Raw genomic sequence first — 23,506 nt, forward strand, 5'->3', positions numbered from 1 at the left:
GGGAAATTGTTTTTGACCAGCCTCACAAAGTTTCATCCTTTTCTTTTTCTTTTTCTTTTTTTAAGATTTTATTTATTTATTTGATAGAGAGAGAGAGACAGCCAGCGAGAGAGGGAACACAGCAGGGGGTTGGAAGAGGAAGAAGCAGGCTCCCAGAAGAGCAGGGAGCCCAATGCAGGGCTCGATCCCAGGACTCCGGGATCATGCCCTGAGCTGAAGGCAGACGCTTAACAACTGAGCCACCCTCATCCTTTTCATGTGCACAATGTTTTTCAGCCAAAGATTCAGTACAGACTTCTAGAACTCTTTCTCTGGGTAGCTTCCTCCTCTGTGAAACTCTGCCCAGAAATTGTAACCACTTCAGCTTCAATCTCTGTCTCCCCAACTCAAACATCATCGTGCTCTTTGGGATCCCCCTCTCTGTATCCCAGTCTAGAAATTACTTCCAAACAATCTGGCCAGTGATGGTGCTCATTTCGTTTGCTTCTCTTCTTCGTGATTACAGCCTGTCTCTAGGGGTATTGTACCTCTGATGACCATGATCCTTGCTCTCACCTAGCACATCATCCCACAGTGGTTTTGTTCAATCTCGTTTTTAAAACTCCCATATGGATTATCGTACACTTAGTTTCTGTTTTGATTCACCCACATCTTATTGGTGTTTGTACTCACTATTTCTTTCTTCATCTCAGAGGTTCTTCCAGGGATAATTTTCCTAGTGAAATATACCTTTAATACATTTCTCTCCTGAGAGTCTACTAGTTGAAAGCACTCTTTCTCTTTTTTGTTAGATTGTTTTGTTTTGGTCTAAATGTTTATTCATCTCATTTTTTCTTGAAATTTATTTTAGCAGAGTATGCAATACTAAGTTGGCAATTGTTTTCTTTCAGAACATGGGGGACATTATTTCACTATTTTGTGGCCTCCTTCAGCTGCTTTTAAGAAGCTTTCTGTCAATCTAATTGCTTCTATAGGTAATTTATCTTTTCTCTCTGGCATCAGAGACTTTCTCTGATTCTGTGAACTTCTCTTGATCTCTGCTATTTTGCTGTTTTAATTCAACAGTAGAGATGTGACTTTTGTTTTTATTTTGCTTGGAGTTTTCCTCCTGAATCTTCACAACTGTTTCTCTTATCAATTCTGGGAAACTCATTAATTTTTTTAAAATGACCAATAATGATTAGTTTATTATTTCTCTCTTGTTATCTCTGAATCCCTCCTTTTCATTCTCCACTATTTTGTCTTTTTTGCTATATTTTCAGTAATACAATAAGATATATCTTCCCTTATTTTCCTTTTGGTTCCATCTTCTTACCTAATGTTTTGAATTGTTAATTTTGATAATTATATTTTTCCTTTCTGGAAGTTCTATTTTATCCTCTTTAAATTTATATGGTGTTTCTTGATAATATTGTATTCCTACATGTCTCTAATTCCTTTTGTTTTATTAAGCATTTTAAACTTATTTTATGTTTAATGTATATTTAACATATATTAAACATATGTTTAACATAGGATAATATATATCCTAACATATATTAGAGTTTTAATTTTGTTAGATTCATCTGTGACTCCCATAGTGGCATTATTATCTTGCTTTTGACTTTAAATAGAATACCTCTTATATTTCACTATTAAACATGAAGTTTCTGGGGTTTGTTATAGTTACTCTTCATCAAATTAAAACATTTTGTTCCTCTTTCTAACTTATAAGATATTTCCCTAAAACTTTTTCATTTTATCTATTTTTGTAGTTATTAAAATGATTAACATATGCTTTCATCTTTATTAATTTTTGGTGATTTCCTATTACTAAACTTCAGTACATTCTTTTAGTCATAATGTATTCTTTTATAACTCTGCTAGATTTTATTTAATATCATTTTATTTAGAATTTGGGATTCTATATTTATAGGCAGCATATAATTTCCTTCCTTCATTCATTCCCTCCTTCCTTCCTTTATTCCTGTGCTATTCATGTCTGCTTTCATATATTAGTATCAGCTTCATTCTAAGCATTCCATAAAGAATCAGAAAGCACAGAAAAAAAAATCTTTTAATTATTCTGCTCATTGTACCACTCTCCACTTCCATATTCCTTTCCCTTGACTCTGTATTTGCACTTTCTTAGAAGTGTTTAGAGAATTAAGGCATTGACCCCTTGAGGAGGCTGCTATTGTTACTGTTTAGATTGTGAAATTATTTGGCCAAGGTTCTTTCACCAACAAAATTCTATGTATTTTAAACTTTCCAGGAGTGCCTGGCTGGCTCAGTCAGTAGAGCACGTGACTCTCAATCTCAGGGTCATGAGTTCAAGCCCCACATTGAGTGTGGAGCCTACTTAAAATAATAATAATAAATTAAATTTAAAAATAAAAAAATAATAAACTTCCCAGAAATTGCTGGCCCTGTCGTTAACTCCTTTCTTATCCTCCAATGATATGATAATATTACTGTCCTCTTCTATCATTTTTCTTATATCTCTCATGATTTCAGTTTGCTTAAACTGCAAGTTTCTCTGTAGCTATCTGTGACCCAGATATGCTAAGTACTTGAAAATAATTGAACTTTATTAACATTTTAATTGTTATGCTAAATTTATATACATCACTCTCACAAATTTCCTCAAACACTATTGTTATAATCACATATCTAACCCATATGCAGCTTCTAAAAGGCTTGGCACCACTAAAACAAACAAGGTTTGCCATCACAAGTTCTCATCATAAACATTTCTGTCCTTGGTCCTAAGGCAAATGTCTAATTTGACCCAGTTAAATATGGGTTTGGTTTTAATCCAACTAAATGGAACTAATTTTCTTTAGTGTTCTACTTGAAGAAATAGAAATTACACAACCCCAAACTTTGTTTTTGTTTTTTCTCTTAATTTGTAGATGATGACTTCTCTCATGTTATCAGGAATACCTTCCTTAGGAAATAAGACTAGTGCCTCCTTTTGGACTTTTTGAAACTCTTTCATGACATCCTTAAGCATCATATCCACAATAGGTATTTATTGTGCTTTTTTTTAAATTTAGGATGTTAAATATTTTATAAATCTTTTGCATATGGGACTGCCTACATACTGTCCATACCTTTGTATGGTTGGTATCTCAGATTTAACAAAATAAAGTAGTAGTTTAAGGGCCAAATACCCTTCCAGAACTAGGTCTACTAAGATAAAGGAGGGAAGCTGCCAATACTCTTGGCTCCCTGTAAAAAAGACATTTTTTTCTTTTTCCCTATACTTGGGTCTCTTAAAATCTTGGCTTAAGACTATGGTCTCTGAACCAGAATGTGTGGGGAGTAAGAAAAGCTGTCCCACCACTCCATCTCAACAAAAAATGTTTCAAAGATAGAAAAGTGTTCCCAAATAAGTCAAATGGGATTTAATTCTCTTCTCCCACTCCTCCCAAGCTGTATCATCAACTCTTGGGCAAAAAAGGACCCATGAGTGAGGTTTAAAAAAAAAAAAAAAGGAAGTTCTCAGAATAAGGAACTCCCCAAATGGGGTAGGTTGTAGCTGTGGAGCAGAGTGCAAATGTTGTCCCAGAGAATGATACGAAAAGGAAACCAGAATGTGGAATGACTAAGAGGGGAAGGAGAGAAAGATGAAAAACAATAGGGGAGATAGATACCTTATTGTACAATATCAGGAATCGAGAATTTATGAAGAATATTTAAACAGGGGTTAAGGATATTTTTTTAAAGTACAAAAGCAAATGTAGAAGAATGAAAAGTGGCAATATAAATATCAAACTTGGAGAACAGGAAGAAGAAGGTGATTATAGGCGTTGAGTCCCCATCTTTCAATTACAAAATATCTAAAATTGATAAATCAACAAATGGATGTATAACCATATACATTAGTCTCATACAACAGAGTAGCTCTGAAGCAGGGATTGCACCACGAATGGTTTTTTATAATCCTCTGTCAGTCAGCTGTTGGTACCAGTGCCTCCCAAGATGAGGTGTGGACAAATCTCCCATGTGCAGTGGCTCCGCTGGGCTAAGGGCGATTCTCGAGAGAGGGAAGTACTGCCTTAGCGGTTGATACTTATGGCACCTGGGAATGAGTGTACCAGAAGGGTCAAAGGAATCCGAGTGAACGCCTAAGCTCATAAACAGCAGCGTGCACTTCAAAAATTAGTTGATTCCTAAAGTAAATGCTCTTCACTTTCTTGTTTAATTGCAAGAGTAGAATGTGCTAAATGTAGAAAACAAGGATACATAGAAAACCACAATTTTTAAACAATTAAGCATAATCTCACAGCTCCGTACACATTAACTGTCAACCTTTTGTGATAGAAATTTCTTCATATATAAATGACGGTATTCAGTTTTAGACTGCTTTCTCACAGCAATATGTCCTGGGTATCTTTCTAGGCTTATATACTTCATTATAATCCTGAAAGATATCACAATATTTCTTTACATTGATATACCAGATTGTACACCATCAGTCTCCTTTGTTGCTGAACACTTACACTGATTACAATTTTTTAAAATTTGAAATTCTGATACTGTGAAAAATCTTTTTTGTTTTCACTTACATTTCTTGATTATTTTCTTAGGATGAAATATGAGTTATTGGGGGTTTTTTTGTTTTGTTTTTTAATGTGTGCTATATATGCTAGGGCTCTTAAAATACTAATGACTAAAAGTTTGCCCTCAAAGCCCAATGTCATATGTGCAAATTACACCAAGTTATCATATTTTGAGGGGCATTGAATTTTTTTTTTCTTTTATCAGGTTATGGGACAATTTTTCCTAGAACTGCTGGTGGACAGATGTTCTGTGTTGTCTTTGTTGCAATTGGAATCCCTCTAACTATCATATGCTTTAAATGTATTGGTAAATTAGTTTCTCTGCCATTTGAAAATCTTGGGAACTACCTTAAATGTAAGAATAATAAAGAAGGTAAGTTTTCTCTCCAGCCACACAAGTCTGCAGGCACACACACACACACACACACCTGGTAGAGAAGTTTTGTTTTTAAAGAATATATATGATGTGGATTCATAAGCTTAGATTGACCAGGCACATGACACTTTATATTTACTGGATTCACGTTGAATGAAATTTGTAGGAGTAGAAAAAGAAAGCCACCCACTGTTATAAAATGGAAGAGAGAAAATCCAGCATTCAAGAAACCATCTATTTCCCCTTAAGTGATTTTCCTCTAATCATTTAACTTATAAAATGAGCAGTAGTGAGGGTCCCCAGGGTGGCTCAGATGGTTAAGTCTCTGACTCTTGATTTCGGCTCAGGTCATGATCTCAGGATGTTGAGATCAAGCCCCACATCAGGCTCTGGAATGGGAGTGGAGCTGCTTAAGATTCTTTCTCTCCTTCTCCCTCTGCCCCTCCCCACCTTAAAAAAATAAGTAAACAAATAAAATAAAGATGAGCAATGGTGAATTGGTATGACTTAAATGTTCTCAAAGTCATTTAGTCAACTCCTTTATTTTACAGAAGAGGAAAACATTTCATAAAGGCTGAATGACTTACCCAAGATTACCCAGAGAATTAGTGGAAGTGCAGACATTTACCCCAGAGATGCAAAGCTTTGTCCACATATCAAGTTGAATCATGTGTGTCTACTGAGTAATTAGCATAAGTGTTACTCTTTTACTCTTTCTAAAAAATTAGAGATACCGTTCTTTATTTAAAAACCGAATAATTTATTACCAAATTGCTAAGTTGTAGACATTCTTCAAGAAGCTAGTTTACCCTTGAATAACACTTGTTTGAACTGCGTGGGTCCACTTACACATTTTTTAAAAATTTCCTAGGGTCTTTTTTCCCTTGCTGTGAAAGCCTGATTATTTCCATTTGGTCTATGGTTTAGGAGAGGGCTCCAGGATGGTTAAAAAGCTGCATAGAGCCTGAGAGGCTCAGGCAGAAGGTCCAATGCCAGGAGGATGCCAGAGGGGCTCCTGAAGGGCTGCTGGGCCCCGGAGGCTCCCAGTCATGTGGGAGGGTGAGGCTTTCCAAGACATCCTCGCCCAGCCCAGCCTGGGGGCTGGCCAGCCTGCAGAGGTGAGTCAGGTGGTCCACATCTTCCTGATGCGCTTCACCTCCTCACCCAGGAAGTGGTTTTCCAGGAAGTCACAGAGATGGGGGTCTGCGCGGGCAGAACCCAGGGCATGCAGCTCCGGAAGGGCCTGCTTCCGGTTCATCTCCAGGACCTGGGTGGCTTCCATGGCATCGGGGGTTTTACCCCACTTGTCCTGCACCGGCTTCTGCAGTCCTGGGACATGGCGCGGCTGCTGCGCTGGTTTTGCATCAAGAGAGGCTTGGCGCCCTCGTGTGTCTCCTCAGCCAACTCACAGAAGAAGTGGCCCACGTCTTCCAGAGTCACATCCTCGCCGTGGAAATGGAGCCCAGAGACAGGTAGGTGTAGGAGGCTGGCAGATGCCTGTTGACCAGGCGGCTGGCGGTGGGGGCCTCCACCTGACTGGAATCATTCTGACAAACATGGGGCCTCATGGTTGATCGGCAATAGGAAGCTAAGCTCAGAAGATGGTGTTGCTAGTCCTGTAAGCTCAGGGGGATGAGAAGATGGTTCTGAAGGCTGTGACTGGAAAAGTGGTTGAGGGGTGGTGGGAGGCAGGAAGAGGGGTGTCCCTGGGTCTGTTCTGCCCAAACACCGTTGAAACAAGAGACAGATCTGAGGGACCGCTGGGCGCACTACCTGTATGGGGATTGTTTTCAGTACAGTCCTGTAAATGTATTTTCTCTTTGCTATAACTTTCTTAGTAACATTTTCTCTTCTCTAGATACTTTATTGTAAAAATACAGTATAAAATGCATATAACGTATAAGTTATGTATTAATTGTTATCAATAAGGCCTCTGATCAACAGTGGATGATTAGTAGTTAAGTTTGGGGGGAGTCAAAGGTTATATGGGTTTCCCACTGCGTGTGGTCAGCGCCTGTAACCCCCACTTTGAGGGTCAACTGTATTTTTATTTTCTATAAAGGAACATAAAGAAGGCTCTTTTCAGAGAGTCCATGGGGAGTAGGTAGGCAAGGGGAGAATCCCACTAATTGTTGATGAAATCAAGGTCCTCACTCTGGGGAGAGCCCTTCAGAATGTGGGGTGTCACTTTCTTTGGTATTCCTTTGTGTTCTTTTTGGAGGTCAATGGTTACTACAGGTTCTGCTCAGCTATTCTAATTAGACTTTCGAGTAGTGTCACAAGCTTGGTTGCACAGTAGAATCACCTGTGAGCTTTAAAAACTTGGGATGCCTAGCCTCCACTCCAGGCCGATTTGACCTGAACCTTTGAAGGTGGAGTCCTCAAGGGTTTTTAGAGCTCCCCAGGTGATTTCAATGTGAAACAAGATTGTAAACCCTGGGTCTAGACCAGTGGTTCTCAGCCGGAGTGATTTTTGCCTTCCAAGAGGACATTTGGCAATGTCTGGAAGCAGAGCAGATTCTCACGACTCGGGAGGAATGCACTACTGGCATCTGGAGGGCAGAGGCTGGGATGCTCCAAACATCCTATATGCATAAGACACGCCCTCACAACAGAGAATTATTGGGTCCAAAATGTCGTCAGTATCAAGGTTGAGAAACTCTGATCTAAATGACTCCTTCTCAAAGCACGTTTCCAGGAAGAGCAGGATCAATGGTATCTGGGAATTGTTAGGAATGCAGATACTTGGCCCCCATCCAAGAGTACAAACTCAGGAAGTCTGGGGATGGGGCCCATCAGTCTGTTTTAACAAGCCCTGCAGGTGATGAAGATGTACACAAAAGTTTAAGAGACACTGACCTAAAGCCTAATTAATACGTCAGCAAGATTAAAACTTTAAAAAGTCTGCCTTTCAAAAAAAAAACCTATTAAAACAATGGAAAGACTACAGATGAGGAGAAAATATTTGCAAATTATATACCTAGTGGAAGGACGTGCATCTAGAATATTTAAGAACTCTTAAAACTCAGTAAGAAAATAGCTCAGTACTTTTAAATGGGAAAAAGGTTTAAGCACAACTTTTACCAGTAAAAATAAATACAAGGCAAACAAGCACATTAAAAAAATGCTAAGTATTTGTCATTAGGAAAATGCAAGGTAATACCACACTGAGATACCAACACACACCTAACAGTTTAAAATAAAAAGACTGACCACACCAAGTGTTGGCAAGGATATGGAGGAACTGGAACTCTCATACACTGTTGGTGAGAACATAAAATGGTACAATCACCTTGAGAAACAGTCTTTGGCAATTTCTTAAAAAATTAAATGTACGTCTACTTTGTGATCTAGTCATTTCATTACTAGGTATTAACTTAAAAGAAATGAAAGCATATGTCCTTACAAAGATGAGTACATAAATATTCATTGAAGCCTTATTTATTATAGCTCACAACTGGAAACAACCCAAATGTCCATTAACAAGGGAATGAATAAACAACTGTGATACACACACACACACACATGCACATTGGAATACTACTTATCAATAAAAGGAACAAACTATTAATAACACTCCACAACATGGATAAATCTCAAAATTTGTCCTTACTGAAAGAAGCCAGATCAAAAAAAAAAAAAAAAAAGACTACATACCATATGATTGATTTACAGAAAATTCTAGGAAATGCAAACTAATGTAGAGTGACAGAAAGCAGACCTGTGAGTCTCTGAGGTCACAGGAAAGGAGAGGGTGTGGAGAGCTGGGGAGGACCATCAGGCAGCATGAGGAGACTTTTAGAGTTGGGGGATAAATTCGTGATCTTAATTGTGAATGTGGTTTCACAGGTAGATGTCAAAACTTACGAAACTGACCAAAGTTCATTTTGTCAGTTATTCCTGTTTTTAAAAAGAGGAGGGGAAGCTTAAAATGTGTATCAAGTTAAAAAATGGGAAAGCTAAATTAAAGTGTGTAGGGATCCACATATGGTGATAAAACCACAAAGCAGTGGTCCTTGGCCTTTTTGGTCTCAGGATCCCTTTCCACTCTTAAAAATTATCAAGAACCGCAAAGGGCTTTTGTTGATGCACTATTCTTCAGGAAAAGCACAGTACCTCAGGAATCAGCAGACGTGCTTTAAGCACACTTTCTCATTTTCTCCAGAATATTAAATTAATATTCAGAAAAAATAAACTGATTTTACAGAATATTAAGAATATTAAAAATTCATGTACTCAAGGCTCAAAATTTAATAAAATTTTTAAACTAACATTAAGACATTCTTAAGTGAAGCTGGCTTTTTTTTTTTTTAACCACATGTGCCTGGTGTTCAGAAATGTAAGGACTGCTCGTGCAGTCAGCTGCTGTTGCCTTCATGTCTGTGGTGTCAGCAGCTCCACCACCAACTCTCTCACACCAGCAGTGCAAATGTCAACACAGTGAAAAGGCAAATTATGTCTCAGGATTATTATGAAAATGGTTTTGATCTTGTAGATGTACAGAAAGGTTTGGGGGCTCCTGGAAGTTGCAGACCACACTTTAAGAACTACTGCCATTAAGAATGCTAGGAAGTGATTCCTATTGTAAGTCAGTACAGTGGTTACTTTTGGGAGAATGGAAGGATGGAGCACATGAATGGGATTCTGACTTCTATTAACACCTTATCATAAATCACTAAGCTAAAAAGAGTTCATTATATATCCTTCCAGAATTTTCTCTACATATACACAAACATGTATTTTTTTCCAGCTCTATTGAGATATAATCGACATATAACATTATATAGGTTTAAGGTGTGCACCAATCTATGGTGCTGTACTGTAAAAAATCCACATGTAGGTGGACTCTGTGCAGTTCAAACCCGTGTCATTCAAGGATCAACTGTATTTATCTTTCTACCTGACTTATTTCATTTAGCATAATGCCCTCAAGATCCATCCATACCATTGCAAATTTTAATATTTACTTATTTCTCTCAGCTGAATAATAATTCATTGTGTGTGTCTGTGTGTTTGTGTGTGTATCTTTATCCATCCATCTCTCACTGGACACTTAGGTTGTCTTGGCTATCGTGACTAATGCTGCAGTGAACATGGGAGTATAGATATCTCGTTGAGATGATTTTCATTTCCTTTGGACATATACCCAGAAGTGGGGTTGCTAGATCATAGGGTGGCTGTATTTGTAATTTTTTGAGGAACCTCCATACTGTTTTCCAGAGTGGCTGCACCAGTTTGCATTCCCACCAACATTGTGCGAGGGCTCTTTTTTCTCTCCACACTCTCACCAGCATTTGTTTTCTCTCGTCTTTTTTACTTTTTAAATTTCCTTATCTGGTGAATTGCAGATCTCTGTGCCTTCAGGTTTGGTTACCAGGAAATTATAGTGATCCTTTCATGGTGTCATGTTACTTTGATTTTTCACGTTCTTCGTAGTTTTGCGTTGCTGTCTTCTCATTTGAAATAGCGGTCATCTCCTCCAGTTTTACTAACTGCCTTCAGGAGAGAAATACTTGCCGTCAGCCCTGCTGGAGATGCTGAGGCTCTCTCAGACCTTGTTAAGTGCGTACCTATTCATGCTTCTGGCTCCCTCTGTGGCAGAATTCTTAAGCTCATCTGCCTTCTCTGGAGCCTCAACATCTCAGGCCGAGTGCTAACAGCATCTCTCTTGTTTTTCCAAAGCTGGCGCTAAGGCTCAAATTTGTGGTCTCTCTCTGGCCCACATATTTGGCTGACTGTCTGCATTTGTTCATAGCCAGCCCACTGATGTGTACACCGGGAGCCATAGGGTAGGGAGAATGTGTGGGTGAGACACAGAGCCTTGGGGATGCCTGAGGGCAGTGAGGCGTTCCCAGTGGTCAACGGTGGGCTTCTTGATGGAATCTGTGACACAGATTGGATCCGTGTTCCTTTAATGCCCCCCAAGAGCTCTCCCAGCCTCCTGCCACCCCACCCACCCCCAGTCCCATAGCTCACAATCCAGTACTCTGAATGAGGTGAGGGAGATGGGAACCCCTTTGGTAGCATCCCACACAGCTAGAGAAACTGAGTGTTCACGCCCATGCTTTCTCTCTCCCCCACAGGGTAAAACATAGGTTTTACGAGAAAGATCTTGTTTTGGCCCGAGCTGGGCCACCTTGGAGTAGGAGTGATGCAGGCAAAGTCAAATTGTTCCTCTTACCAACTCAAACGTAGCCAAATTTGTTTTGTTTTTCCCCTCCAGTGGAGTGCTGGAACTTTTCCTTTGGAAATCTAGATGTCCACAAAGTTTCTCTCAACAGTGAGTGATTGTTTAAGTCAGTGTTCTCTAGAGGACACAGCAGCCAAGAGGGATTGGAGATGGTTCATAGGCCACAGTAGGGTCCACAGCTGGGACCAATGCTTGTCTGCCTATTACCTGACACACAGGTGGGTGAGATGCCTCCCAGGTCCCTTGGCATCTGGGGCTGGATCCCACAGCTCCCTCAAAGGCACTTTTATCCATGGATGAATGCCAAATTTTTGTTGTTGGGGTAACAGGGACAAAAATAAGGGATTTCTTATGCTGCTGTGATGCCAATATTATTCCCTACACAGGATTCTTTTTAATAAAAATTTTATTACCAAAAAAAATTATATTACCTCTTCAAAATTGTTATAGACACCTCTCTGTAATGGGTTTTTTTTTTTTAAAGATTTTATTTATTTATTCGACAGAGATAGAGACAGCCAGCGAGGGAGGGAACACAAGCAGGGGGAGTGGGAGAGGAAGAAGCAGGCTCATAGCGGAGGAGCCTGATGTGGGGCTCGATCCCAGATCGCCGGGATCACGCCCTGAGCCGAAGGCAGACGCCCAACCGCTGTGCCACCCAGGCGCCCCTCTGTGATGGTGTTTTAAAGAGCTACCTAATTAAATCTAATGACTTAATTGCATTCCATTATTTTCTCATTTATTTATATTTAAATTATTAAGGTGTATTCACAATTATGTTAGATTATATTTATATTAATAATTTAAACTCCTCACAAACCTTTTAAATATATTTTTCCTATTCACAAACTTTTATTTTTTTATTTTTTCTTTTTTTCCATTAACAAAGTTTGTTTTTTAAATATTATTTATTTATTTATTTGAGAGAAAGAGACAGCAAGTGAGAGAGAGAGATCATGAGCGGCGAGGAGGGGCAGAGAGAGAGGGAGAAGCAGACTCCCAGCTGAGCAGGGAGCCAGACTCGGGGCTTGATCCCAAGACCCTGGGATCATTACCTGAGCTGAAGCAGACCCTTAACTGACTGAGCTGCCCAGGCGTCTCCACATTCACAAATTTTTAAACAGAACTTTAATAGTGGTTTGTCATGATGCAACATTTTAAAAAGAAAAAAAACTATATATATATTCCAAATAACTTCTAAACATATTATCCTTATTAGACATCTAGCAAAACATTAATGCTATTATGGGTACATGTGAATTTTCATCTTTAGCATTTAACAGTTAATTGTTTTTATTGCTGGTTATATGTTACTACACAAAGAAGTTTTATTTTTAAGTGAGGGACCAGAAATTTTTTTGTATACATTCTGTTTACTACCTCATCGCCAGTTACAGTAATTGTCTGGCATACAGACGCTATTTTATTCATTGTAAAGGATAAGTTATGTAATCTTGTTTCATAAGTGGGGAGACAAGGAGGCAGAGATCAGGAAACTAAGTCTACGATATTTTAAATATTTGGGACCAAGTGATTAGTCCTCAACAGACAATTATAGGAAATATTTTCTTTTGGGAAAATATTATAATATCTGAATATTTTTTAAGTCACATACATGAATAAATATTTGTAGATTTATAGTATGTAGTTTAGTTTTACAATATTAGCATTTGGTCCTCAAGACAACCCCATTTGTGGTGGGGAAGCTATAGCTATCTAAAACAGCAGAAACAAATGGTGACAGGGTTGAGCTTTCTCACATCAGAACCTAAATTGAACTCCCCTGCTTCTCTCCATACCACTACTCTGTACAGTAGACTATGCAAGATGTTCAATATAGCAATAGTTCTCATGCCTATAGGATGAAAAAGTGGTACATGTATTGTGTTGAGCTTAGGGCAAGATATATAATAAACAATTTAGATAAAATAAGTAGGCCTGCAAGATCTTGTCCATTTTTGCTAAAACCACCACTCCATGATGCTTTATATAACTTTCAAGTATTTGGACCAAATGGATGTGGTCCTGTGGTGACTCAGGATGGACCATAAAAAGAAGTTGAGTAAAACTTAAACGGCTTCTTTGCTGTCCTTTCCCCTGGGCCCGCATTCATGTATAACTCTGATGAGAAGGAAAGAACAGCAAGTTTAGACAGATGCCCGTTAGCAAAGTGCAAGCACCAACAGAAGAGTGTTCGCCTCAATACTGAGTGGAGACTGAGACTTCTCAAGGCCATGTAGTCTCCAGGTTGATACAGATCTTTCAGCCGGTGGGAGAAAAGAGGATCGCCATAACACAATACCCCAGACTTGGTGGCTTAAACAAGAGAAACTTATTTACTCACATTCTGGAGGCTAGAAGTCCAAGAGCAGGGGGCAGACAGATTTGGTTTCTCTTCAGGCCTCTCTCCTTGGCTTGCCGATGGCTGCACTCATGTTGCCTCTTCACAAGGTTGTCTACTGTGCAAGTCAGCCCCTGGTGTCTCTCCTCCTGCTATGAGGAAACCACTCAGATTAGATTAGGGCCCACTCTAGTGGCCTCCTTTTAACTTCCTTCTGGCTTTAAAGGCCCTATCTTCAACTATAGTCACATTCTGAAATACTAGGGGTTAAGGATTCAACGTGAAGTTTGAGAAGATACAATTGATCACATAACAGAGTCTAAAGAAAGAAAACCTTCCAGGAGGTAGAAACACTGACTACACACACCGAGCCCTTGGTCCTGGAGTGTTCCCTACATCGACTCAATGGTAGGGAAGAAGTGGAGCAGGAAGCCCTTAGTCCTTACTACAAGCCAGCTTTCCTCAGACCCTTTTGTTTCTTCTGTCAACCCAGTGGACATGAAGGCACAGGGTGTGATTAGCCAGGGTTGCCGCTGTGCTTCTCAAGGAAATCTGCAGAGGGCTTTAAGGACCTCTTCACCAACCCTTCTCTCTTCTCCCACAGATCCACCCAGTGACAGAAATGGTCAGATCCTCACCTCAAACCCTCACTGTTGTGGTCTTCAGAATCTTTGAAAACAGAGTAAGATGGTCCATAATCAATGACAGGACTATATCACAACAGGGCCAAATCCTACTCATTCTATTTCCCCTCTCAAATATAGCTCCGCAATCTTACCCATCCACATTCCCCAGAAGGACTTAGAATAATTATACCAGATATTATCAGGATTCAGAGAAGACATTCCCAGCCATTTTAAATGTTCAACATTCTCTCTGAATGTGATTTAATTTAGTAAAACAAGAACATTCTCATTATGCTCACAGAGAAATGAAGGCTTCAACACTCCTTCATTCCACAGAAAAATAAAATTCACAAAATGTATTCCAAATGTCTGTCTGCTGCTCTTTTTTCCTAATTTTTCTGTTTCATCCAGGAGGGCTTTGGCGGGGCGGGGGGGGGTTCCCAGTCAGGGCCCCCCCAACGGTGGTTGATACATGAGGAACCAAGTTCCCCCTTTCTAGTGTTCAGAATAATCTGCAAGTAGATTAGAATATTGTACTGCCACAAAAGAAAATACAGTGCACATCAGGATCTAATGTGACCACTGCAACTAATTACTATCAAAGCATAAATCTCCTTAAGCAATAGTACTTTTAAAAAATCAGTCCTGTCATTGTGGTACTTAGAATTCAGTCCCTGGTGTTATGACACAAATTATATGTAAATATAAGTAAATGATATTTAAATATGTAAATAAAAAACACATTTTCTAAATGTTTATTTATTAAAGCTTGGCGAAGGCCTAAAATATGTCTTTTTTTTTCTTTTTTCCTTTTTGCCCTGCATGTCATATAATGCTGGCTGGCAGTGAGGGCGAAAGATGCTGAATAAATGATAAATGATAAATAATAAATGAGTCAAGACTTGAATCATGATAAAAAGAAATTGATAAATAAGAAATTAACTTACAAGATGAACATCTTGATTTTATTTGAAAAGGTAAATACAGTTTGTTCTGTGGGACTCTCCAAACCGTAAATGATATATTCAGTGATGCCAATTAAGTGCTCTGATCTAGCTGGTTGTCTTACTTACCTTAGTAAGTAAGCCAGCGCACAGGAGGGTGGAGGGCTTAGTCCGGATCAGGTGTCCTGGGCGAAGCTGGGGGTTTGTGGGCAGAACCCAGAGCAGTGGAGACCTGTAGCTGGACCGCAGACGGAGGCAAGGGCAATCTTGGAAGGGGAGCACGTTAAAGTGTCACATGGAAATTAATCTTAAATCATAGTCTAGACACAGAGAATAGGAAAGAATAGGAGAGAAGACACAAGATGACAGAACAAAGGATGACGGGAGATAGACTGGTAGAGCCTGGACAAACTCCCAGGGGCATGATTATTCAGAGGAATGATCCCTGAGTAATAACGGCCCAAGCCTTTGAGCAATGAAGGAGTAAATAAGAACTCTGTTAGTGGAGCAAACAACTCCAAGTCAATGCTGCTGGTTTATGATGTACCTGCTAACATTTTATCTCTTTTCCTAATATATTCTAGAAAAGTATTTATCTTTGGAAGAAGTTATTTTTCGTTATAATTGGATCACTTTTGTTTCTGGTATTACTACCATTTGTTTTCATGGCATTAGAGAATTGGTCTTATATTGAAGGAATTTATTTTTCATTTACCACCATATCTGCAATTGGTTTCAGAGACTCTACAATAGTAGGTCTTAATAATCTTGAAATAAGATTAGCTATCAGGCAACGGATTGAAAAATAAAGGATTAAATGGAAATTTTAACAGATCTCTTTGAGAGATAAGATAAAGGTCAAGCCTTTTTAAATAAATTTCCTTTGAATAAATAAGCTCACCCTGTCCTTCTCCCTCTCTCCTCACACCACAGTGATCACTGGCTATGGGAATAAGATGCAGAGTAATTCCTCTTAAACGAAATGTCTCTGCTTGATCACACATGATAAAAACAAAAAGGCACATCTAATCAAAACCCCAGGCTTAAGTGATTAACCCTCTGTCATGTACCTTATATAACTTTTCCGGAAAGTATTTCAAATTCCTTCCTAAAATAAAAGTGGGAAAAGGAGAAGGATAGAGCCATACAGACACTGAATGTTTTCATAAATATCTGAGGCAGATTGAAATAGCCCATAAGCCATTTCGGATGTAGATTACTAAATGGGCAGTTCATGCTGTTTTTAGCACTTTAAAGATGTCCTTTCATTCTCTGGTTGCCATCATTTCTGATAAGTCAGCTGTTGGTCTTACTGTTGGTCCTTTGAGGTGAAGAGCCTTTCCCTTGCACCTCACCCCTTTCCCCAGCACCGCACCCGATTTTAAGCTTTTATCTTGGTCTTTGGTTTTCAGCGATTTATTAACTACTTCAGTGTAGTCTGCTTTGTATTTATTTTGCTTGGGGATCACAGAGATTGTTGAATTCAGGACTTGATATTTTGCATCTGTTTTGAAAAATTCTCAGCTACTGTCTCTTTCCGTATTGAGTGTTCCTTGTTCTCACTTCTACTTCTGGGACTCCAATTACATGAATTTAAGACCTCCTCACTGCATTTCACATATTCTTTTTTTTTTATGTTGTTAGCCCCTGTATAGTAAGTACATCATTAGTTTTTGATGTAGTGTTCAGTGATTCATTAGTTATGTATAACACCCAGTGCTCATCACCACATGTGCCCTCCTTAACACCCATCACCCTGTTACCCCCTCCTCTCATCCTCCTCCCCTCTGAAACCCTCAGTTTGTTTCCCGGGGTCCATAGTCTGTCATGGTTCATCTCCCTCTCCGATTTCTCCCCCTTCAGATTTCCCTCCCTTCCCCTATCGTCCTCCGTGCTATTGCTTATGTTCTACATATGAGTGAAACCATATGATAATTGTCTTTCTCTGCTTGACTTACTTCACTTAGCATAATCCCCTCCAGTTCCATCCATGACAATGCAAACGGTGGGTATTTATCCTTTCTGATGGCTGAATAATATTCTATTGTATATATGGACCACATCTTCTTTATCCATTTGTCTGTTGAAGGGCATCTTGGCTCCTTCCACAGTTTGACTATTGTGAACATTGCTGCTATGAACACTGGGGTGCATGTGTACCTTCTTTTCACTACATCTGTATCTTTGGGGTAAATACCTAGTAGTGCAATAGCTGTGTCATAGGGTAGCTCTATTTTTAACATCTTGAGGAACCACCACGCTATTTTCCAGAGTGGTTGTACCAGCTTGTATTCCCACCAATAGTGTAAGAGGGTTCCCCTTTCTCCACATGCTCGCCAACATTTGTTATTTCCTGACTTGTTAATTTTTGCCATTCTAACTGGTGTAAGGTGGTATCTCATTGTGGTTTTGATTTGTATTTCCCTGATGGCAAGTGATGTTGAGCATTTTTTCATGTGTCTGTTAGCCATTTATATGTCTTCTTTGGAGAAGTGTCTATTCATGTTTTCTGCCTATATTTTGACTGGGTTATTTGTTTTTTGGGTGTTGAGTTTGAGAAGTTCTTTATAGATCTTGGATATCAGCCCTTTATCTGTAATGTCATTTACAAATATCTTCCCCCATTCCATGGGCTTGAATGTACTCTCTGTATTTTCCTTTTTTTTTTTCTTTGCCTTCTCTTAACGATATTTTTTTGTTAACCTGTTTTCTAGCTTACGAATTCTAACTTCTATATGTAGTGTGCATTTAAATCCATTTAATGAGTTCCTAATATCATATTTTTTTAATTCTAAAATGTCCTTTTATTATCCCACCCTTTTTGGTAGATTTGAATTCTCTGGTGAAATTCTTCATCTTTTCTTCTATTTTTCCATATTCTCTTAAATTTAAGAAAACATAATCATAGTCTGTAGTTCTTATCTACTAATATCAATATCTGGAACACCTGTAGGTCTATTGTATGGTCTTTTTTTCTTCTGATTTTTGGCTATATGGTTCTGTTTCTTGGCATGCCCGGTGATTTTTGGTTGGATGCTGGACATTGTATATTTTAAAAATTATAGATGCTTCAGGTAATGCTATCTCCCTCCAGAAAGGTTTTACTGTTTTCTCTGTTAGGTATATGGAGATTCAGAAGTGTGAGGAGGATAACTGAACACCTTCATTTCAGTCAAGGAATGATCTGAGACTAGGTTGCAGATTTGGTAAGGTTTGGTCTCCTTTTGGTTTCTTCTTGTTCCCAAATCATAGTTATTCATGACCTTCAAAGGAAAGCCTGGTATGTTCACAAGATCACTCACTTAAGTTGATCTTGAAGCCAATTTTTTGTTTCCTGTACTTGGATATACTGAAAATTCTGTTCTGCTTTTAAAGGTGTTTGGCTTTTTAGCCTTCAACTTCATGCAGCTTCAGAATTTGGCAATATATTGGAGGGGAAAACAGACTATAGCTTTTAAACCATTCAGATCTTCAGCTTTGTCAATGTAACCACATAGGACTACCAAAAGTTCTTCTGATTTCTCTGTTCCTCAGTAATATTCTTCTCAGATAAAGCCCAGATCCATAGCCCCTTGCTTGTGCCCAGAATCTGCACAAGAGCCAAGGAAAAAAGCCATTACAGATTTTCTGCCTTATTTTCCCTACCTGGTATCTTAATCCTTTTAGTCTTCATTGCTTTAGCAACTCTCTAGTACCTTTAAACATATGATTTTTAAAAATTTGTCTGATTTTTCTAGTTCTCAGCTGGAGCATTGTTCCATCACTAGCTACTCCATCCTACTCAGAAGTGGAAGTGTCCCTATAATATTTATTTTTAATCTATATAGTACTAAAAATTAAGTCATGAATATTTAACATCTAGATTGATAATTTTATAAAAATAAATGCATTTTGAGGATACACAGTTAAAACTCCTAAGAACTATTTTTAAATATCACTCATAAAAGTCTTTGTTATGTTTTTCCCAGAGCAGAGTTTCCCAGAAGTTGGTACTTCCTTGGCATTCCCATAGAAATTTTCTCCTAATATTATTCTAGAACTTTTCATCTTGTGTAGCTTAGTACTTCTCCTTTTCCTAATCATATTCTCTTATCAGTAAAAAGAATGATAATAAAAAAGTGAAGACATTTTCAAAGACATAAAAGTTTGCCATGTTCATTGAAGAAAATTGAGAAAACATAGCTAGGTATAACTTATAGTTTATAGTTTACAGCCTGGCTATAGTTGTTTGGGTTCTGGGTTGTTCTTTTCACTCTCCAGGGGCCAGCTTCTCCTCTTTGCCAGCTGCTGACCCAGTGAAACCTGGTATGCTTCGGGTAGATTCCCTGCATTCTCCTGCCCTGCTTCCAGAGTTATTTTAAGACTTTTTCCCCATGTCCTCAGCTGTCTGATATTTTTAAGTAAAACTATGCTCTTGTAGCTTATCTAATTTTTGTTGTTGTTGTTAGATTATCTGGGGATGATAATCTCTTGTGATTTTTTTCTATGTACTAATGCAGAAATTTCTTACATTTGCTTTTTAGTTAGTAAAATATGCACTCAGATTATGTTGGATTATGGCCTCTCAGTCTTAGATATATTTTGCTTTTATTAATATATGTCTGCTCATGCAGACACGCCCATGTGCTTTGGGAGGCAGTATTTGGAAGAAGCCACATCAGAGACAGTTAACCAAATATCATCTTAAATCAAAAGTGAGTGTAGCCTTCCAATTATCCTTATTCAATTTACTCTCTAATAATTATACTGCATTAATCTTAGCCAATTGATTTATGAAATTACAGATAAATATTGAATAACTTAATGTCTGATAATTTAAAATATTTCCTGTTATGTCATGCTCTGATAAGCAGAGTTAAATTGTATTCTTGTGATAAATCCCAATGTGTTTATTGTATTCTTTTTCACTGGTTACTTCTCTTCATAGCTCATGCTCTTTCAGCTGCACCTCTTCATACATGTAGATTGCAATTGTGAAAAATAAGTGGTAAGACCTGAAGGGAATGTAAAAGTTCTAGTACTGAAGTATTAGAATGATTGAATTATGAGTGATTTTCTTTTCCTTCTTCAAAGAGTGCCCCAAGATTTCTAATGATGAAAACAGTGGGGCGCCTGGGTGGCTCAGTTGGTTAAGTGCCTGCCTTTGCCTCAGGTCGTGATCCTGGGGTCCTGGGATCAAGTCCTGCATCGGGCTCCCTCTCTCTGTCTCTCATGAATAAATAAATGAAGTCTTTTTTAAAAAAGCGATGAAGGCAATGAATTTGTAGAATTTTAAACTCAGAAATATAGATAAGTGGCACAATTAAATGAACTATTTTTGTTAAGAAAATCTGAATCCCGGGGCGCCTGGGTGGCTCAGTCATTAAGCATCTGCCTTCGGCTTAGGGCGTGATCCTGGCATTCTAGGATCGAGCCCCACATCAGGCTTCTCTGCTGGGAGCCTGCTTCTTCCTCTCCCACTCCCCCTGCTTGTGTTCCCTCTCTCGCTGGCTGTCTCTCTCTCTCTGTGTCAAATAAATAAATAAAATCTTTAAAAAAAGAAAAAAAAAGAAAAGAAAATCTGAATCCCATTTTAAATGATTTATATGTATATTTATCTTTTCTTTCCCTCATTTTAAAGGTTTCCTAGCAGTAGCAATAGTAAATAAATTACTCATTGTAAAATATTATACTTATTGTATTCAAAAGGATGATTTTCAAAGGGAAAGAGAATTTTTACCCTCTAGATGTACTCTAAAAATGAACAGAATCTGAATATGTATGGTTTATATTCTTGAAAGCAGTGATGATTTTAGATATGCTTTATATTAATTTGTTTTCAGGATCAGATCCTAAAAGGAGGCATTTTTCTATTGAATAGAAAGAAAATACTATGGTGAAAAGTCACCATCTGATTATTTGCATGTTATTTGCCTCTTGTCTTTAGTTTCGAATCCCATAAAAGAGAATAAGGACATCAGTTACTCAATCTTTTTATTAATTTGGAATTTCCATGGTCTTGCCTGGATTGCTCTTCTATTTAACTTAATAATCAACTTTTTTCAAGAAATGGAGAAGTTGGAGAAGAAAAAAAGAAGCCAAGTGCTGGATATCAATGTTCAGTAGGTTTCCTCCACCCAGACTGCAAAGGGTTTCTATAGATCACATCCAAAAGCGTCAGACCAGGAAAGAGGAAAAGAAAAACAACAGCTGTCACTCCATAAACCTCTTGTGTGCGTTATATTTCCATGTTGAAATTTATTCATTTATTTTAATTTTGTGTTGTCATTAAGAAAAATACTTTAAGAATATAATGCAAATCTTAACTTGTCAACCTTCCCCATATCAGCCTCACCCCACATTTGGACTGACCCTGGCATTTGGATACAATAGAAGCTCATTCTGAAAGCTGTGCTTGTATTTCTTTTCCCATCATGTATTTTAATAAAGGTAGAAATATGTACAAAACTGTATAAAGCTATCTTCATTGGGATCTGTTTCTTTACACATTATTTCTATTCATCATCCTGCAGTTTCTTAGTTTTAAAAAACGCTCAAAATTTTATCAGACAAAAAAGTATATTAACCCTAAAAGTATAGCTTGAGAGATTTATTTCAGAAGGTATGATCCATAAATTATAGCATTATCCTTTCTTGGTAAAGTGAGGAAATTTTGTCCTCAACACTATGAAATATTGTTCACTGTGTTCTTTTTAAAAAAACCGAAGTGTGAATTCTGTCTCTATAGACACAGGTATGGGTATGGACAGAGACAAAGGCATGTTTGTGTCTGCAGTTGCTGGATGAATGTGAGAGCCAAAGAGCCTTTCTGCAGCTTGCGAAAAGACCTTTATCTCCTGCAGTGGAAGGTCATAGCTGAACGACAAGCTGAAAACCTAATTCTTAGGGTCACAGTGCTCTAGAGACCTTTGAATATTCAGTCAAAGCAGATCTCTTATGCAAAAGCTAGGGCCCTAGTGTGCGTCGTGAAGCTTAGGACAGGGAAGTCTGAATGGATACTCCTGAGGATGTTGACTCTACATCCTTCACCCCTGGACCCCATGCGCTGGCAGAGGTGACTCACCTTTCCTTGATAAGAGAGTCTGTTGTGCTGGAAAATGCTGCAGGAGCCTCTCCCTGACAAGCTACCAGATGTTCCCCTCAGGAGCAACCTCCGCCTCCTTTCCTGTCTGCCAGGTCAACATCTAGAGTTAAATCCCTGCATAAACTTCCAGGGAACTTTGTTGTCTGATAAGGAAGAAAAGATACTATACCACAAAGAATTGCAAGAATTCGTGGGCCTGTACCTGGGGTTGGATTTAGAATGTTCCGTGATCAAGGTGTACAGGATGGGAAACTGGTCATGCAGGAATCCTAGGCTTAGGGGCACTTGCTCATGACAGCATTTAACCCTGTATTAGGCTGGGTTTTCCAGAGAAGCAAAACCAATCTTTATATAAAAATTGTTAAACAAAGAGCTTAGACTGAGGTGATTTCTAATGCCTTGGCAGCCTAAGTAGGCAAACCAAGACCTAAGCCTCAAGGTGAAGAAATCAAAACCTGAGGAAAACCAACTATAAATAGCCAATTAGATTTTCCCAAATAAGGCAACTGCCGAAGTTACACCCAATCAAATAATTGCCTCCCTTTGCTTCTGGGTCTTTTCTGTAAGTCTTGCCCCAAGCTCCTGCGGGTGGAGTGTTCCTCACCACTTCTGTTTTGGCACTGCCCAACTGAAATTTATTTTTGCTCAAATTAACTCCTAAAATTTTTCAATTGTCTCAGTTTATCTTTTAACAATACAGCTATTCGTTGACTTAAAATGAGGTTATGTCTGGATAAACCCATCATATACTGAAAATATCATAAGATGAAAATACATTTAGTACACCTACCAAACACCATACCTTAGCCTAGCCTACCTTAAATATGCCCCGAACACTTGCATTAGCCCACTTGGCCAAAATCATCTAACACAAAGTCTATTTATAACAGAAGGTTGAATGTCTCGTGTAATATATTGAATACTGTGCTGAAAGCAAAAAACGGAATGGTTGTATGAGTACAGAGTGGTTGTCTGTGCATCTACTGTTTGTTCACATGATTGGGTGGCCAACTAGGAGCTGGTTGTAAAAGAGTGCTTGTAAAAGAGATTCCACAGAGGTCCCTAACCCCCCTCCCACCAGGTGAGGACATAACGAGAAGGTGCTGACTACAAACTAGGAAGAGGGCCCTCACCCAATCATGCTGGCACTCTGATCTCAGATCTTCCAGCCTCCAGAACTGTGGGAAATAAATTTCTGTTGTTTAGAAGCCAAGCCAGTCTATGGTATTTTGTTATAACAGCCTGAACAGACTGAGACACTTGAGTCAAATCTGATCTGAATGGCCTATTGGCCCAAGCAGACCCCAGGATCAGGGGCAGAGAGGGCACAAGGAAGAACACTGCAGCCCTTTTTTTTTTTTTTTGCTTTGGGATGTATTTACAGGTATAGGGGGAACA

The 23,506-nt window shown here is 38.6% G+C and overlaps 1 pseudogene; it reads right to left on the reverse strand.

Moving 5' to 3' along the window:
• Positions 1-5,846: 5,846 nt before the first annotated feature.
• Positions 5,847-6,491, reverse strand: LOC113242310 (ferritin light chain-like; annotated as a pseudogene).
• Positions 6,492-23,506: the final 17,015 nt, after the last annotated feature.

This window comes from Ursus arctos, unplaced genomic scaffold (genome assembly GCF_023065955.2).
Source record: "Ursus arctos isolate Adak ecotype North America unplaced genomic scaffold, UrsArc2.0 scaffold_25, whole genome shotgun sequence".
Taxonomy (NCBI): Eukaryota; Metazoa; Chordata; class Mammalia; order Carnivora; family Ursidae; genus Ursus; species Ursus arctos.